This window comes from Arvicanthis niloticus, chromosome 20 (assembly GCF_011762505.2).
Source record: "Arvicanthis niloticus isolate mArvNil1 chromosome 20, mArvNil1.pat.X, whole genome shotgun sequence".
In the NCBI taxonomy this organism is placed as follows: Eukaryota; Metazoa; Chordata; class Mammalia; order Rodentia; family Muridae; genus Arvicanthis; species Arvicanthis niloticus.
In genome coordinates this window covers 16,097,018-16,115,425 of record NC_047677.1, presented here as the reverse complement: position 1 = coordinate 16,115,425, position 18,408 = coordinate 16,097,018, and the positions used below count along the sequence as shown (strand labels likewise).

General features: G+C 42.9%; 1 protein-coding gene and 1 pseudogene across 1 annotated transcript in view; one reads left to right on the top strand and one right to left on the bottom strand.

The window, feature by feature from the left end:
* LOC117724652 (DNA damage-inducible transcript 4 protein pseudogene) overlaps nucleotides 1-4,562 on the bottom strand; it is a 34,650-nt pseudogene extending 30,088 nt beyond the window's left edge.
* The window catches only part of Sesn1 (sestrin 1), an 88,726-nt gene that overhangs the window by 47,150 nt on the left and 23,168 nt on the right, over nucleotides 1-18,408 (top strand). The window lies entirely within an intron of this gene.

The window sequence follows — 18,408 nt, the reverse complement described above, 5'->3', positions numbered from 1 at the left end:
CTGCAGCCTGGGCAGCCTGTTGTCATGTCAACTTTGATCTTCGGTTGTGCTCTTTCTGGACCTCTGTGTCCCCTCAATGCTCTGTGGCACTGAGCCTGTTGCTTTCCTGCTCTGAACCTGCTCTCAGAGAGGAGCTCATCCTACAGTAGACACATCACTCAGAAATTAAACAGAGGCGAACATTTGTTCTTGCTTAGCAAAAGTTTTCTGATGTGGAACTTCAAACATTTTTGATATAATTCTGTCCTGTATCCTACTCGAGGAAGTATCTGCTCCTAAGTGAACATGGAATGAGAAACAATTCTGCTTAATTCCTTTTGGTCTGAGTTCCTCCTTGTCTCACAGAGTAAAACATCTCATTGCACTTTTTTGTTGTTGGTTTTGGTTTTGGTTTTGGTTTTGGTTTTTGGTGTTTTTAGAGACAAGGTCTCATGTAGCCCTGGCTGTCCTGGAACTCACTTTGCAGAGATCTGCCTGCCTCTGTCTCCCAGGAGCTGTGATTGAAGGTGTGGCTACTAACTACACCAGCTCATTGTGCTTTTCAATGCAAGTTTCTTCTTTTTTTTTGTTTTGTTTTGTTTTTTGTTTTTCAAGACAGGGTTTCTCTGTGTAGCCCTGGCTGTCCTGGAACTCACTCTGTAGACCAGGCTGGCCTTGAACTCAGAAATCAGATGATCCCAAGTGCTGGGATCAAAGGCATGCGCCATCACTGCCCAGCTCAATACAAGTTTCTAAACAAAGCCAATGACTCTAGCTAGTGCTAAAACAAAGTCCATCCCAGAGACCTGACCAAATATCTGTCTTGAACTTAATAAAAAGTGGCATGTCCGTCTCCCATGCAATACCCAATTTTTAAGATTAACTGTATACATGTTGGTCGTACATACTTGCTTCTCAGTTGAGTTCATTGTGTAGTTCGATGGTTGTCTTAATCCATTCTGCATGACTGGGACAAAATACCTGAGACTGGATTACTAATGTGGAGAGGCTTTCCTAAGGTCAGGTGGGTATACATGATACCCCCCAATATAAACACCCGTTTAGTTTGTCATTCTGGTAACTAGAATCTAAACAGAATCTAAAACTAGAATCTAAACAGAATGGAAGCAGTGTCCTGGATGAGAAGTAGATGAAGACCAGTAGATGCAGAGACTGCCAAAGGATAAGGTAGACTCATCTTTTGTCTGTCTGTCTGTCTGTCTGTCTCTCTCTCTCTCTCTCTCTCTCTCTCTCTCTCTCTCCCTCCCTCCCTCCCTCCCTCCCTCCCTCCCTCCCTCTCTGGATCAAGATGTAAAACTCTTAACTTCTTTGCCAGCACCATGCCTGCCTGAACACTGCCATGCTTCACACCATGGTAATAATCCATGGAGTAAACTTTTGAAGCTGTAAGCCAACCCCCAATTAAATGCTCCCTTTATAAGAGTTGCTTTGGTCATGGTGTCTCTTCACAGCAGTAGAACCTTGGCTAAGACAGAATGTTTTCTACCCTTCTTGTATTATATGAGGAATACAAGTGGAATTGCATTGTGGGAATGTTATGGCAAGGGGCCTGTGGGAGAAGGCAAAGAAGAGTCAGTAAGTTTGTTGACTCAGGTGCTGAACCAAGGCCAAAGACATCTGTGGCTCAACAGGGATGGGCAGTGTGCCTCTTGTCTGGATCTGTGGTTGTCTTATTTCATAATAATTATCTTAAGAGCATTTTTATTAAGTTAAAGAACTGTAAATGAACAGACAATAATGACAGAAAAGCTGAGAAGAATAGCTCTCAGGGAACAGCTGCACAATGAACAGGGAACAACAGCAACTGCCACTCAATTGAACAGTGGCAGCACTCCCCCAGCCCCCACCCGTTCAATCTTTGCAGAGTTGCCTGAAAGGCTGCTTGTGAAGAGTCAAAACCACAACTTCAGGGGACAATGCATAAAGTCATAGTGCTAAGAACGCTTATTACAGCCAGACTAGTTCTGTAGAATGTAATGTAATCACTTTTCCTCAAACCTAAGCAAACACAAAACCAAACCCCTGCTGGTGGTGTTCCACGTCCTGTGGAGCCATGTGTCTCATGCCATCTTCACCATAGACTGTGGGGAACATGGAGGCTTCTCCTACATCACAAAGGTTACTGTCTGAAGTTAAAGTGCATCTGTTACTTCTCCCTCGGAACTGGTTTTCTCACTGGCAGAATGTAAAGCCAACCAAAAGCCACAAAGAATGATTGTAACTGCATGAAGTAGCCAAACTGCAGAGTTGGTACCAAAAACCAGACGCTTAGATTCTATTCTAGCAGTTTCTTGCTTATTGTTTGTGTAGGTACAGGTGTGAGGGTGTGGTGTGCTCAGGTTCACGCTTACACACACACACATACACACACACCATCAGGTATCCCTCTCTGTCTCTTCTGCCTATCCCTTCAGGATGGGCTCTCACTGTTCTGGAGCTAGGCTGGCAGTCAACAAACCAGCAATCCTCCTGTTTCCTCTCTTTTCCAACACTAGGTAGAACTCTATCCCTGGATTTCTCTGTGAATGCTGAGGTTTCCGGCTTGTACAACAGTCTGACCAGTTTAGCAGTACTTCTATGGGGAAAAAACATCAACTCAGCTTTTGAAATAATTTTTTAGTTGTTCTTTGAGAATCTCATACATGTATACAATATATTTTGATCATATCTCTTCTCTCGGTTTGTTCTCTTCACTTCGTTTCTTTTTCTTCTCGTTCTGCATAATGTCCAGTAAGAGGTAGGGGTAGGTAGGTAGACACCTTGTGAGAGGCCTGCAGTTAGGGAGGAATCGTGGGCAGCGTTTGGGAGCATGTGAAGGTCTTCACTCTAGCAATGCTGGGGAAGGCTAGACAGTGCTGATGGCAGCTGTTATGCACTGGAGCAGTGGTTCTCAACCTGGGGATCTCCCCTAACTTTCCTGGGAGGTGCTGAGTAGCACATAGTAATTTTACAATTCATAACAGTAGCAGAATTACAGTTGTGAAGTGGCAACAAAAATCACTTTATGGTTGGGGCCCCACAACATGAGGAACTACAGTAAAGTCAGCGCATCAGGAAGGTGAGAGCCGCTGCTCTCCTGGTTCTGGTGCTTAGCTGTGAGTTATCCTGCTGACACACACTCATGTGTGATGCGATGTGAGGGGGAAGAGCCCCAATAGAGGCAGTATGTGCCCCTTTGCTTAGGAGTCACATCTCAGCCTCTGTCCCCAGAGGTTGCCACCATACCTGTGGTATGAAGGTTCTTCCTGTCATGTCACTCCATATGTCAGCTCCCCCCATCCCCTTATGTGCATCCCTCACTGTCCCCATCCCCTCATGTGCATCCCTCATTGCCCCCATCCCCTTATGTGCATCCCTCACTGTCCCCATTCCCTCATGTGCATCCCTCACTGTCCCCACCCCCTTATGTACATCCCTCACTGTCCCCATCCCCTTAATTAAAATATATCATTTCCCCTTCCCTTTCCTCCTATGTCCTACCCTACTCCCTCTTAAACTTATGGCCTCTTTTTTATTAGTTATTATTGTTACATATATGTGTGTATGTGCATATATATGCAACCTGCTGAGTCCTGCTAGTGTAGTTGTGTGTGTTTTCAGGGCTGCTTGTTAGTGGGTAACCACTTAGGAGCCTCATCTTTAGGAAAGACTAATCACCCCTCTCGCAAAAGTCCTTGATGGCCACAGCTCTTCATCCAAGGGCAGGGGCATATGAGACGAAGCAAATCCACTTTGGCATGTCAGCCAGTGCTGTCCTTGTTTAAGCAGCTGTAGCGTTAACATTTATGGGTGTGTGGCTTCTGGATAATATCTAGACGACACAGTCTTGCTGCAGACTTCCTGGTTCTCTGGCTCTTAGAATCTTTCTGCCTTGTCTTCCCCAATGCTCCCGAGCCTGAGGTATGGGGGTTGTGTTGTAGATGTATCCACTGGGACTGGGCACCTCCTGGTTACTTGTCCTCTGCACTGTGAGCACCTGTGGCTTTCTGTCATGGTCTCCATCTGCTGTAGAAAGAAATGTCTGATGAGGGTGAGAGTTACACTTGCTGTGGGTAGGGTAAGTGTTTGGAAGGTGCTTGGGAATTTTACTGGTCTGGGAGAGTAGCAGTAGGATGTTCTCCTCCAGGACCCACGGCCTCACGAGCCACATCTGGTTAACTGAGTTGACAGCACCAGGCACTGTTTCCTTCCTGTTGAGCAGGCCTTGAGCCCAAGTAGACAGCTGTTGGTTACCATTAAGATGTAAGTCTATTGTACCTTTAGGGATGTCTTACCATGCTGGTTGTTGTTATGGATCCTAGGCATCACAGCTGGTGGTTACGTCCCTCCCTTGGCAACTTGCATATTGCCCTCGGGTACTATGGAAACTAGTCCTCAGGGAGGAAGACTTTGGGTCAGATCCGGCTCCATTCCTCCAGATTCCATGTCCAGAGTGTAGAGTATTATTCACAATAGGGACTTACCTTCAACTTCTTGGAGGCAACTAAAGGCAACAGCAATGATCTGTATTGCCCAGGGAGTCTCTTGGCTTCCTTCACCAACAGCTCAAGAGGGTTCCTCATGCCTGCATCATCTAGTATTCCTGGTACATGAACACTTACCAGAAGTATGTTGAGTGAATAGTGAAGGAAAAAATTCTGGTTTTTGAGGCCAATTCATTTTTTTTTTTTAAGATTTTATTTTTATATATGTGACTACACTGTCACTGTCTTTAGATACACCAGAAGAGGGCATTCAGATCCCATTGCAGATGGTTATGAGCCACCATGTGGTTGCTGGGAATTGAACTCAGGACCTCTGGAAGAGGAATCTGTTGTGCTCTTAGCCACTGAGCCATCTCTCCAACCGAGGTAATTCATTTTTAAGAATGAATATTGTATTAGGGTTCTCTAGAGTAATAAAACTTAAGGGGTGTGTGTGTGTGTGTGTGTGTGTGTGTGTGTTTATACAATACATGTGAATGAATATATATACATATATATTCTCTATATAGATATGGAATTTATTGGTATTAGTTACAGGCTGCAGTCCAGCTAATTCAACAGTGGATGGCTGGGACTAGAAAGTCCCCAGGCTGAGTGTCTCAGCTGGTCTTCAGCATGTGCTAGAATCTGAAGATGTAGGCTCCAGTGCGAGTCAAGCAGGCAAAGAGCAAAACTTCCCTCATTCCGTGCTCTTATTTAGGCTTCCAGCAGCAGGTGTGGTCCAGGTTAAAGATGTGTCTTCCCACTTCAAGATCCAGATTGGAAGTATGTCTTCTTATCTCAAAGGTCTGGACCAGAAGTGGAATCACCCACTTCAACCCAAGCAGAAAATATCTCACAGATGTGATGCCCTCCATTTCTGGATTGTAGCTCATTCCAGATATAATCAGGTTGATAGCCAGGAATAGCCATCATAAGCATGATGTCCATACTGGAGCCAGCCATGTAACACAAGTCTACAAACTCAGTAATTAGAAAGTAGAGGTGTAGCTGGGCGGTGGTGGCGCATGCCTTTAATCCCAGCACTTGGGAGGCAGAGGCAGGCGGATTTCTGAGTTCGAGGCCAGCCTGGTCTACAGAGTGAGTTCCAGGACAGCCAGGGCTACACAGAGAAACTCTGTCTCGAAAAACCAAAAAAAAAAAAAAAGAAAAGAAAGTAGAGGTGTGAGATAGCCTGGGCTACACAATGACACTCACCAAATGAGAAAAAAAAAAAAAAAGCAGAAAAAAAGAAAGGGATCTGAAAGTGGGTGTGTGTAAAACCTAGGTTAAGAATACGGTAATAGTGATACATCACCAAGTGAATCTGCTTGCCTCTTTCTCTCCCTGGTACCATGGAAATGAGCCAAACTGGATGATAGCAACAAGGGTATGCAAGTCTGCAGTAGGAGTGAAACGAATGGAAATAGGAAAACTAGTGTCTTAGTCAGTGTTGTGAAAATACACCATGACAAAGGTAACTCTTAGAAGACATGTAATTGGGGGCTTGCTTATAGTTTTAGAGGATTAGTGGGGAGGCTGTTGTTGTTGTTACTAGGCAACTGCTGTCTCACTGAGCTGTATCCCCAGCCCTGAAAGAAAGGTTAATTGCAGTAACTGGGCATGCTGGCACATGACTTTTAACACTCAGAAGCTCTAAGGCCAGCCTGGTCTATACAGAGTCCTAAGCTAGCCAGGGCTATATAGTGAGATCCTATCAATACAGCAAACATGACATCAAAATTAAAAGTTATTATCTTCAAAATAAAAAGATATGCCATAGATTGAAAGAAAATGTTTAAATATTTGCAAGACATAGATCAAAAAACGTATTTGCATTTGGAAGACATGAAGAACACATTTGGACAGATATGTTATATGCATGCAATTCCACAATTGGAGCCTGAGACATGAGGGTCACATTTCAAGGCCAGCCTGAGATGCATAGCAAATTTCGGACAACCCTGGACTACATAGCAAGACTCAATCTTTAAAATAAAACAAAATGAAAAGAATCAAAAAATCCGCAATTTATAAGAAACAGATAGCTAACCTAATTTAAAATAAAAAAATAAAAATAAACACATTTTAAAACCCCTATCATAACTGGTCTTGACAATGTAGTAAGTGTTAGAATGCTTGCCCAAGCAAAGAACCCAAGGAATAGTTCAGTTTCTGTCACCATAGTGGGGAAATGGATCCAAGGCCAGTGGGTCTTGACGAATGCTAGGACACCCACCCTGGTCTGCACAGTGAACTGCAGGCCGACCAAGGATCCTTAGTGAGAGCCTATCTCAAAAAGCAAGCAAAACCACTGTAGACTATAAAGGGGCACATGCACTGAGGAAGTCCAGGTGACAGACCATGGCACTTCACCTGTGCCAGTGTGTGATCTGGTCACTCTCCAAGCCAAGAGTGGGAACTTTGCAGAACCATAAAGGAATATACAATCCTAGATACATAAGACTTATCCATGGACTGGAAGTCTTGGGTATAAAGAATCTTTTTTTCTCTTATTGTGCCTTAGAATTTTTCACATTTTCTTCTGGGATCACTTTGCTCCTCCATGAATTTAAACTATTTTCCTGAGGATTTGCTGGTGGTAGATTTTGTAATCCTATAAAGTATGTCTTTCTCTTTTAGCTTCCTAAAAGGTAGTCTCTTATGCTCCAACTCAGAAGATGCTCATTGTCTTTCAGCCCTGGGATACACAGTGCACCGCCTGCTGGCTTTGGCTCTCCTCTGGAGGTGGGATGCGGTTTTCCTCTTGTGAGCTTTAAGATCTTCCTTTCTTTCCGGGTACTTTTAACCCCATCACTCAGGCCAACCAGGACTACATAACGAGACCCTATCTTAAAAAAAAAATAAAGCCAGGGGGCTGGAGAGGTCTTGCACAGGTTAACAGCAGTGGCTGTTCTTCCAGAGGTCCTGAGTTCAATTCCCAGCAACCACATGGTGGCTCACAACCATCTGTAATGAGTTCTGGTGCCCTCTTCTGGTAGAACAAACAAATAAATATACATAATAAATAAATACATCTTTAACAAAAACAAACAAGCAGAAAAGAAAACAAAGCCAGAGAGATTCTCTTTTCAGTTTTGACTAGAATGTGGAGGCTAGAGCCAGACCACATCAAACTAAATCATTGCTTTGACTTTTGTTGTTGTTTGTTTTGTCTTTTAACTTTTATGTGTATGAACGTTTCACATGTCTGTATGTCTATGCACCAGTTGCATGTCTGGCGCCTGTGGAAGACAAAAGAGGGCATTTGATCCCCTGGAACCAGAGTTACAGACAGTTGTGAACCACCATGTGGGTGCTGGGACGTAAACCGTGTCCTCCAGAGCAGGCAGGACCCTTCACCACTGGGCCATCTCTCCAGCCCCTGTTGCCTTAGGCTTTGTTGTTGCTGTTTTGTGTTTGGTTTTGTCTTGTTTTGTTTGTTTTAAGATCATGTAAATAGTAGGAAAATCAATATCCAACTCTTCATATGTAATGTGTATATGAATATTCAGGGAAGTTTTGCTTCAACAAGAATAGAAGCTAATACATACAGGCAAATTCTTTCCCTGCCTTCTTTTGTAGAGTAGGCATTCCTCCTGGGCTGTGAGTCAATCGGCGTAGTCCCGTGGGGATTGGCTGGTTTCATGATGGGGTCTCTGATCTCTGAGTACAAGACTTGGCCTTTGTTTCCTGTGCTGCTGCTTCAGGTCTGCAGCTCCAGCTTTCCGAGTCTCCCCGACTCCTCCTGCTCATCATTTTGCCTTCCAACAACTTCCATTTTGTTTTACAATATAAATATTTTATATGTATGGGTGGTTTGCCTGCATGTGTGTCTGTGAACCATGTATGTGCATGCAGTAGCCATGGAAGCCAGAAGAGAACATATGATTCCCTAGGAACAGGAATTACAGTTGTAAGCCACCACGTGGTTGCCAGGGTCCTCTATAAGAGCCGCAAGTGCCCTTAACCACTGAGCAGTCTCTCCGGCCTGGACTTTTGTTATTTTCCAGCTCAGTCATTTAAAATCGTATTTTTATGGGATATTTTTACATGTTTTATGACATGAGTCAAAAATCACTATTGTTATACTGACCTGTGCCTTAGGGTGTCTGTTGCTGTGGAGAGACACTTATGACCATGGCAACTCTTCTAAAGGAAAAGGCTTAATTGGAGCTGGCTTACAGTTTCAGTTGTTCAGCTCTTTAGCATCATGGCGGGAAGCATGGCAGCATCCAGGCAGACATGGTGCTGGAAAGGTGGCTGAGATTCTTGATTCTTGATTCACAGGCAGCAGCAGGAGACTGCCACACTAAGCCTAGCTCCACTGTGACACACTTCTTCCAACAAGCATGCCTCCCACTAGTGGCCAGGCATTCATACTCATGAGTCTTTGAGGACCTTACCTATGCAAACCACCACAGCCTGTTTTTAGCCTCATCTGTGAGGTAGTGGTGCTGTTGGGGATGGCCAGGAGTATTTTTTCTGTTCTTCCCTTGCCATTACTTGACTGTCCTTTCTTCTTATGCCATCAGAGGAGACTATATGTTCCCTTCTAAATTACTGCGTGGTTAGAAACCAGATAAGCAAGCCTCTTACCGTGTTCTTTGCTCTTTCTTTTTTCTCTTTGGTGTGTATACATATCCACATGTGTGTGGGCACACATGCATACAGGCGCACATAGAAGCCAGAGGCTGACAGTGGGCTCTCCCCCATCGCTTTCTTCCTGATGCACATTTAGACATGCTCTCCCGTGGACTCAGTGCTTGCCAGTCTAGCTAGCCAGCTCATACCAAGGATACCTGTCTCTGTCTGCCTCCTAAATGCAGGAATTAGAGACAGGCCACCACATCCACTTGGCATGTATGTGGGTGAGCCATCCCCCCAGCCCCTTGTTAAAGTTTTCTATCAAGTAAAAGTGAATTGTCTTCCAGAGAGACAAACCAAAGGTTTGGTATTTTTGGGTGGTTGGTGGTGGTAGTGGTTGGTTGTTTTGGGTTTTTTGTTTTTTGGGGTGTTTTTGGTTTGAATATAATATATGCTTTGATATGTAGATTCTCTAACATTTAATTGATGTCACTTTTTAAAACATTTATTAGATTCTATCTGAGATTATTTTTAAAAATGAATTAGGATGCATTAAAATTTTATATCTATAGTCAACATGTAATTTTCTCACACTACTATCTTCAGAAGTGCTGGGAACCATGTCAGGTGGTGTTTGTATGTGAGTGTGTGTGAGTGTGTATGTGTGTGTACATTTGTGCTCACTAGGGTCAACTCTACCACTCTGAATTCTCTCATTGCTTTGCATAGGCGATGCCATGCTTAGAGACTAGAATATACTTGTACTCATTTAATTATTCTTAGAAAACTCAAGCCCATTGGTTTCTCCCTAGGGTTTTATATACAGCTCCTGTAACACAGTGGGAAATGTATTTCAGGTTCCTACATATATGTGGCAACTAGTTCAAAGCAAGATAAACGTATGTCCACAGACATAAGCCCCAAGCTCTTGAAGCAGAATGTACTCTCAATATAGATAAAAGAGATTTATTACTTCTCTGTGCCTATACCTTAAAACTGTACACAGGGCTGGTGAGATGGCTCAGTAAGCAAAGGCACTTGTCACCAAACCTGACAACTTGGGTTCCATCCTCAGGACCCACATGTGGTGGAAGGAGAGAACTGACTCCTGCAGGTTGTCTGCTGACCTCTGCATGTACCTGTGCGCATGTACATACACACAAATGAGGCAATAAAGTATAATTAAATCATATAGACACCATCTATCAGAGATTGCAGGGAAAGTCCTATTGAATGAATAGGAAAGGTGCTGACGAGGACTCATCTCTCCTCATCTCCTCATCTCCTCATTCTCCTAAGGACACGCTCTCGCTGGACGGGGCACAGAAGAGAAGCAACAGAACAAAGTAGTGCAAGCAGGTTACACTGGCTGTGTAGATTTGGCCAAAGTACTTATTAACCTTGCCACTTCTTGGTTCTCTGTTTCAAAATGAAGACAGCTTCTGCAGAAGTATTCTTGTCAGCGTTAACTCAGTTAAAACAGATGTAAGATGCCAAACCGTGGCTGGTACCTACTAACTACATATATTTTAGTTGTTTCTTAACATTATCAAATCTGAAACCATGAAGTATGGTCTCTGTTTACCTCTGAAGTCAAATGTTAGAATGCATTTGAGCTGTGCATGGTCCAGTGTAAGCTGGAGCTTGCTAATCTGAGCACTGCAGTAGCCGTCGGTCTGTGTGTCAGCGCAGCATGACATGGTGCTCTTTCCGCCTCTTCCCTTGGTTACTGGAGCAGTCTTCCTGTAAGGAGCAAGGCTATCTCATGTGGGCACATCACTGCAGGAATTAAAGAGGAGAGTCTGAGGGCAGGACTGGGGGCTCAACACCTGTAATCCCTGGTACCTGAGAAACTCACGCTAAGGCAAGAGGGAGGCTAGGATGAGGCCAGCTGAACTCCTTCCTCCAGTGAGGTCCTTTCTCAAGAGACCAAAGGCTGGGAATGTGGTTCAGTGGAAGAGCACCTGCCTAATACCCCCAACGCCATGGGGTTCCAGCCCCAACCACTGAATATAGAGGACAGAAGAAAGAGAAGAAAGGAAAAGGCTGTCTTATTTTTAAAATCTATCAACAGAAGAAATGACCTAACCTGTGTAATGTACACTTCCCCAGCAGTTGTTGAATATGTTCCAACTTGGAGCAGCATTGCTGAGACTTCTAGTGATGCTTAAATGAAATAAATTAGTAAGGTTAGCAGCCCAAAGGGAACCTGAGTTTCACATAGAGCATAGCATCTCTTTTCTAAATTATATGGTAATGCTGCCATTTTTATTAATTTAGCATGGCCTGGTTTTCTGTGACAGCTGAGAACAGGATAACATACAGATATGTCAACTTGTAAATAAAAGCTAAGGCTGGTGTTCTAAATGTTTATGTTTTCCCCATCCTTTGATACAGTATCAAAGAAAAAGAACACATACAATATTTTACTGCCACCTGCACTACTATTAGCAAACCTGTGTGCTAACATGTCTGACAAATTTAGGAAATAATGGATGATCACAGCAAGTCAAGCCAGTCTACTTAAAATATTGCAATTTAGGGAACCAAAACTAGCAGTTGCCAGGGGTGGGAGTTGGGGTGGGTAGGCGCTTGGGGTTTCGGGTATGCCAGGAAAGTGCTCTCCAGCCAGCCATGGCCCAGCAAAGGATTTACAGTACCAAGAGAAACTCAGGCCACTGAGTGGCTCAGCCTGTAAAGGTGTTCCTACTGCAAGCTGAGTGACCTGGGTTTGACCCCCTTCATAATCACCACCCCTCCACCTCCCCACACCCCCCCTTCCCTTCCTACACTACCCTCCCATCCATCACCCCTGGACAGGTAGCAGGCCGAGAACTGAATCCACAAAATTAGCCTCTGATCTTCACATCCACACCATGGCACATGTGCCCACAATACACATTATGCACATGTGTGTACATACATATATACAAAAATAAAGAGAAAATTAAACGTAGCCCTTGGAAATTTTCACAGAAAATTGCTTCAGAATGCTTTCTAAAAGTGGCGAGACAAAGCAAAGCGAAAGAAACTTCACTTTTGTTTATTTCTGTCTGTATTGTAAATCAGCCTTTTGTGTAAGAGAATGCTGAGGCTTGCGAAAACTGTAGGTGACAGTGGCATCAGTAACACTCAGGAAATCTGTCCAAGGAGGCTATGGCATGATGAGGAAAGACGGCAGAGCCGGCTGCCCTTGAGTTGGCTCCGTTTGAAGATTGTGTGTGTATCTGGCTGCTTTACCAATGTCTTAGGCTTTTGGAAACACGCTATTGCCTTTGGTTTTTCAAGTTCCCCCGTGAATTTTGGAAATTGTTAGGGATTTAAAAAGAAAAGAATCTTTTCTTATAAAGATTCCTACTCTTATTTCCAATCTATACTAAGAAGGAAAATTTTCCACAAATTCTATACTTTTATTTAAAATGTATCAATGGTAATTTTAATGTATATTCTATTTAATGTATATTCTATGTGCTATATAAAGATGAAAGAAATTATTGGTAAATATTAATATATTTTGTCAAGAGTTGATGAAGAGATTTTTATCAGTTACTTTTAACCTGGGATAGTGTATCCTGTTTTATAAGTTGTTGTGTTCTGCTCTGACATCTGACACTGTATAATTTAAAAGAAAAAAATTGAAGGTTGCACCCCACTGGTATCTGGAGCAGTTGAATACTTGGTGTTTGTCTTCTTTGTGATTGGCTGAAGTGTTGCTAGGCTTGTGTTTTGTTCTTAGAGAAAGTTGAAAAGTTGAGGGTGACCCATTTGAACTTCACCCTGGGGCTTTGTCTGCCCTTCCCTTTCCCTCCCCCATCTTCTGAGTTTAGAATTGCATTTTAACCCATCAGTTTGTGAAGTTGGCATACAGTATCTTAACATTTTTAAGTTCTAATTGTATGTGGTATACAGATTAAATAACCATTATTTAAATTGTTTAAATGTATTTGGATTTGCTGACATAAAACAAGTCTAAGTCATAGAGAGGAAACACATTTTTAAAAAACTATTAGAAATACTAAAGACTATATCGATGTCAGTAATATCTTTATTAATAAGAACAAATCCAGAGGCTCATCTTTTTGGGTTTTTGTTTTTGCAGTTGATAGTTACTAGGTCAAACTTTTGTGGTGTTGAATAAAAGATATAACTAGCCATATTGGTGCTTTGTTGCTGAAGGAAGGGGTCGCCTTTATTTGGTTTCTTGAAGACTAGGAACATTGACAGTCTTCAGGGCAGACTATATCTATTTCACTGCTAGAAAGTGGGGCGTGTTTGTAGCTTAGCAGAGCGTCTGCACAGTTGTGAGCCCCAGAGCCTTTTCTCTTTCGGGCTCTCCGTGGCATTGATGGGTGTGAGCCTGGGAAGTAGACTTCCCCAGCTTAATGTTAGAGCAGTAGATATCTGTGGAGCTCTTACACACAGACTCACACCCTACCTCATTCCCCTCTTTTACACTCCCAGCCAGAGCCCCTCCCTCAGCAGGCCCCTCCCTCAGCAGGCCCTCCCTCAGCAGGCCCCTCCCTCAGCAGGCCCCTCCCTCAGCAGGCCCCTCCCTCAGCAGGCCCTCCCTCAGCAGGCCCTCCCTCGACACCCCCCCCCCCCTTCAGGCTTCCCGAGTGTGACCCTCTGAGTTTAATTAGAGTTTCTTACCGAGCATGGGGAGAGGTTATCCACTGTGATTTTGAGTGAAATTTTGAGTCTTTTGTGGTGCTGGGAGTTGAGCGGATGACTTTGCGTGCTAAGTAGACATGTAGCCTTCACCAGCCAGCCACAGCTCGTCAGTGGACTCCCTCACACTGTCATGACACTGGAGTTCATCCAGTGACCAAAACGCTGGCACAAAACAGAGAATTTGGGATTTCAAACAACTTATATTCTTTTATCAGTCTTGTAAAATTACACCACGAGGTACCAAAGGTTGAAGTATGACTAAATAATCATAATGGGCCATGTAGTTCATTTCTCTGGCATTCAGGAACTGACTGGGCTGTACTTTGAGGCACAAGGGCCAAGTGAGCAAATGTGCCTGAGCTTCTGACATTTTTAAAGAAAAGTGCCCCCTGCTGTAATAGTCCATCTGCTACTGAAGTTACCCTCACGGTGCTGTGGACAGGCATAATTGATGTTCCGCCTAGAGGACCAGCTCTCAGGAGGCGAGGACAGGAGATCAGAAGTTGATGAGCATTCTAGGCTATATAGAGGGTTTGAAGATAGCCTGGGCTGGATGAGACCTGACCCTGGGACCCGCCTCCCAAAAGGAAGAAGAAAAGGAGAAGGAAGAAGAAGAAGAGGAAGAGGAAGAAGAGGAGGATGAGGATGAGGAAGAAGAGGAAGAGGATGAAGAGGAGGAGGAAGAAAAGAAAAACAAAAACAAAAACTCAAAAGACTAGGGCAGTAACAATCTCTGAGACATTAGCAGGAATGTTCACACAGGTACTCACAGAGATGGAAGAAGCATGGTTTCCAGCTACTGAATTCATAGAGACATCAGATATATGGCATCTTCAGTTAACCAATGTTGGTAACATTTGTGAAAAATTCATTCCAAGAAATAATCATTTGAGGGGTCTAAAGCATGAGTCTTAATTTTTTTTTTTTTCCTGTTTAGTTGATGCTGGTTTTTTAGAAGGAGTCTCACGGGCCAGAGAGGCTAGCCTCCAACTTGGAAGGCTCCTGCCTCAGTCTCCTGAGTGCTGGAATTACAGATGTGCCAACTTGGAAGCCTCCTGCCTCAGTCTCCTGATTCTGTAATTACAGATGTGCACTATCATGCTCTGTCAAAAACATAGAATCCTTGATAAAATCAGGAATTAAGTGAAAAGAGTAGAGTTTCAAAGCTGAAATTAAAATGTATAAAATCATAAAGTTCTTTTGCTCTTCGTTTTGAGCTGGGGAAGACAGCAGCTAGCTAATAGAGGGACTTACAGGCTGCTGGGCTTCTTCCCCTTTCTTCTCTCCCTTTGCCCTTCCTCCCCTTTCTTCTTCCCTCCTGTCTTCCTTTTCTTCAAGAACTGATTTACAAACTAACTAACTGCCCTACTTAATATGGCCTGCAGAGCCCCAAGCTGTCCTCTCTCTGTGAGAGTTCCACATCCTATATCCTACACTGGATATGTAAAAGATTAAATGTATGCTTCATACTACATACGGTTATAGAATATCAGGATTTCTGTAAATTGCCAAAGTACACAGCATTGGCGTCTGTATATAACCCTATATCAAAACCTTTAAAATTAAGGTTATAATAAATTAATTGTCTAAATAAAATTTTATTTTAGTACTTTCTAATTTGCCAAAAAAATTAGGACACAAAAATTAGGATCTGCTGCTACAAATGAAATTACCTTGAATTCTGTTCAGAACTGACTTATGTGAAAATCATTAATTAAAAAAAAAAACAGTATTATCTTTCTTCTAGTAGAATCTTTTGGGTCACTAGAAAGTGGGTTGTAACAAAACTAAATATGTTCAGTTGTTGACCCTGACTACCCACATCCTTTGGATAGAGGAAGATGGTCTGCAGACCACTGAGGGAGGCTTTGGAGAGTAGAGCTTGTGGCAACACTCAGCAAATGGCAATCGCTTTTTAAGACCTAAGGACATACAAGTGGATACCACATGTAGCCCTGCACCTTGTGCTAAAAATCTGCAACTCAGTACTTTCTTGTAAAACAGCAGACCTCAGAGGGAGATAAATGAAGAAAAGGTGGTCCTAAAGATTAAAGGCCTAAAGTAAAGATTATTACAGTATTGACTGGGAATTCTCAGAACTCCACACACAGAACGGGTAGAAAGCACTGTTCCCTACTTACCCGCAGGCATGGGATAGGAGAGGCATTGGATAGTGGGCAGAAACAAAAGATAAATTGATTTTAAATTCTAAAAATGTTATCCTTACCATCTTGTCTTTTAGAATCAAAGTTATCTGTAGCGTGAATAACGATTTAGAATTGATGATTGAGCTAATGATCGTCAATATGCGTTTGGCCCAAGCTCTTTAACCAGGTCTAGAATTTACTCTGTGAAGGAGATGGGACTTGAGAGTTGGTTCCTTCGGGTCTGTGGGCTCAGAATAAGTACAAGGTAACTAGATTTGAGGCTGGGATGTGGCTCGGTGGTGGAACGCTTGCCTAGCATGTCCAAACCCAACTAAATCATCAAGATAAGTAGATTTCATTTTTGATCTCTTTTGGAGTGAGTTTTTAAATTTAGGTATAAATAAGTAATAGCCCCAAAAACTATTTTTAAAATTACATAATATTTATATATTCAGTCTAAGACATCTTTTCCACTTGCTTATGTCATGTATTTAGTGTCTTGAGCTACCTTTGACTTGTATCAGCATGGCCCCTCAAAGCCTTTGGTAGATTCCGGGGTTGTAGAAGACCAACTGTCAATCCCCACACTCACCTCTCCTGGACCTCCTAATGTTTCCAATCAGATTCATTCCTTTTTAATTCGATGATGTTGGGAAGTGACTGCTGACTGAATGATGCGATTTAACTTCATCTCAATAGAGCTGCTCCCTATCACTTCACCCTAGATGGCCCTGTGGATAGTTACAGCCAAGCGGGTTACAGAATGTTCTCCCAGTCTTGTCAGACAATGGGCTGTACACAAGCATGTCTGTGTCTGACTTGCATGTACCTGCCTGACTTAACCAGTGAGGCATACAGGCTGCTAGGGAACCTCATCTTGCCAGTGCAAGAGAGAAAGCAGCCCAGAAATCAGAGCGGCCTGGGAGTATTTGTAGCTTTCCAAGGAGAAGGGGAGAGGCTAAAAACAGCTAAACCTGGAACAAGCTGAGCTGCCCTGCCTCTGAGGACACATGGCAGCCCCCAAGTCTCCTGGTTGTCAAGCTCCTTACTGAGCCAACACTTTAATGGACATACGCTTTAGAGTCTTCATGCTATCCTGGTGGATGCACACAAAGGCACGGGAGATGCAGCAGAGCTCAAGCCTTCAGAGCGTAGAGATGTGCATATCTAAGAGACAGCTTGATAACATCTGTCACTCACAGGGAACCCTGGGAGTTAGCTTAGGCCCTAAGACCTTTCTCTTACCAGAAGAGGAATGCAGGTAACTATGCAGAGCAGTTAGTAGGGCAAAGTAAGATAGTCTTGCTGATCTGGAGAGCGTGAGGTCATGGAGATCTGAGAAGCAATACTAGGAGGAGTATCAAGGAGAGAGACGGAGAGAGAGGCTCTGAGACTAAGACCCCATCACCCACCCCTCCCTCCTTTTCCTGAGCTCCACCTGAGTCAAATTGAGGCAGTAAGTTTTCTTTCTGCCTGATTTCTTTTCTTGCCCTAGAATCAAGAGCTTAAACTGCTGCTGCAGCAAAATGCTAACTTTACATTCATGAATAGAAGCAGCTTCGTATGATGACTGCTTATTTGTAAATCAGAAAGACGTGGGTTCTGACTCCATATTGCATTTTACTTTTATGACCTGGAACAACTCAGTCATGGTTTGTTGTTCCTGGTTGACAAATGTGGACAGTGTGCTGCTTTATGCACACACATGCTTACCGTCTGACACACAGAACTTGATGGTTTTTCATCTCTTTATCATCAGCCTGGGAAACCCAAACATAGATTGTAACACACTGAATTTTCAAGGATGAAAATGACTTTTTAATTTAAAACCATTAAGGCTTTTTAGATTACTATTTACAAGTATGGGTAATAATAGCCCACATTTTTTAACTCCATTGTACAGGGATTTGAAACACTTGACGTTTGTAAAAGAAGAAACTGTAAATAAGAGAAAAACAAAGACTGGCCCTCAATCTTGCTGATTTAAAGTAATGTAATTATAAAAATTCAGCTGAAGAAGTGTAAAAGCACAGAGCAAGTAATTTAGTTCATGTTGAAAGGATGGCAGTGTACTCCAAACCCAAGGACAAGGACAAAGTGCTTTGTTAGCAGGACAGCTCTGTGTTTAAAACAGGAAGATACAAGTTTGAAGAGAATATTTTTGACAAAATTAGTAAGCAGAAGTAACTTACAAATCAGCTTATTCTACATGAACTATCTTAACTGACAACTGGGAATTGTTGACTACATGAATCTGACAGATCCCGCTCCCACTCTGGTTTAAAGGCAAAACCATTGCTATCTTCTTAACCAATTATTGAACACGAGTCTGATCCCAGTGAGGGCACTGCAGATCTGTCCTGTGACTTTGGTTAGCAACCTGAAGCACATGGTCTGTGAAAGCATGGGCACTGTCAGTCATTTATTGAATTATATTAACAACTGTTCTTTCTACTAGACTATGCCTATTTTGTCATATGAATTGATTATAAAATTTAAGGACCTAATGAGTTCAGGCTCTTGGCCAGCAGAGCAAATAA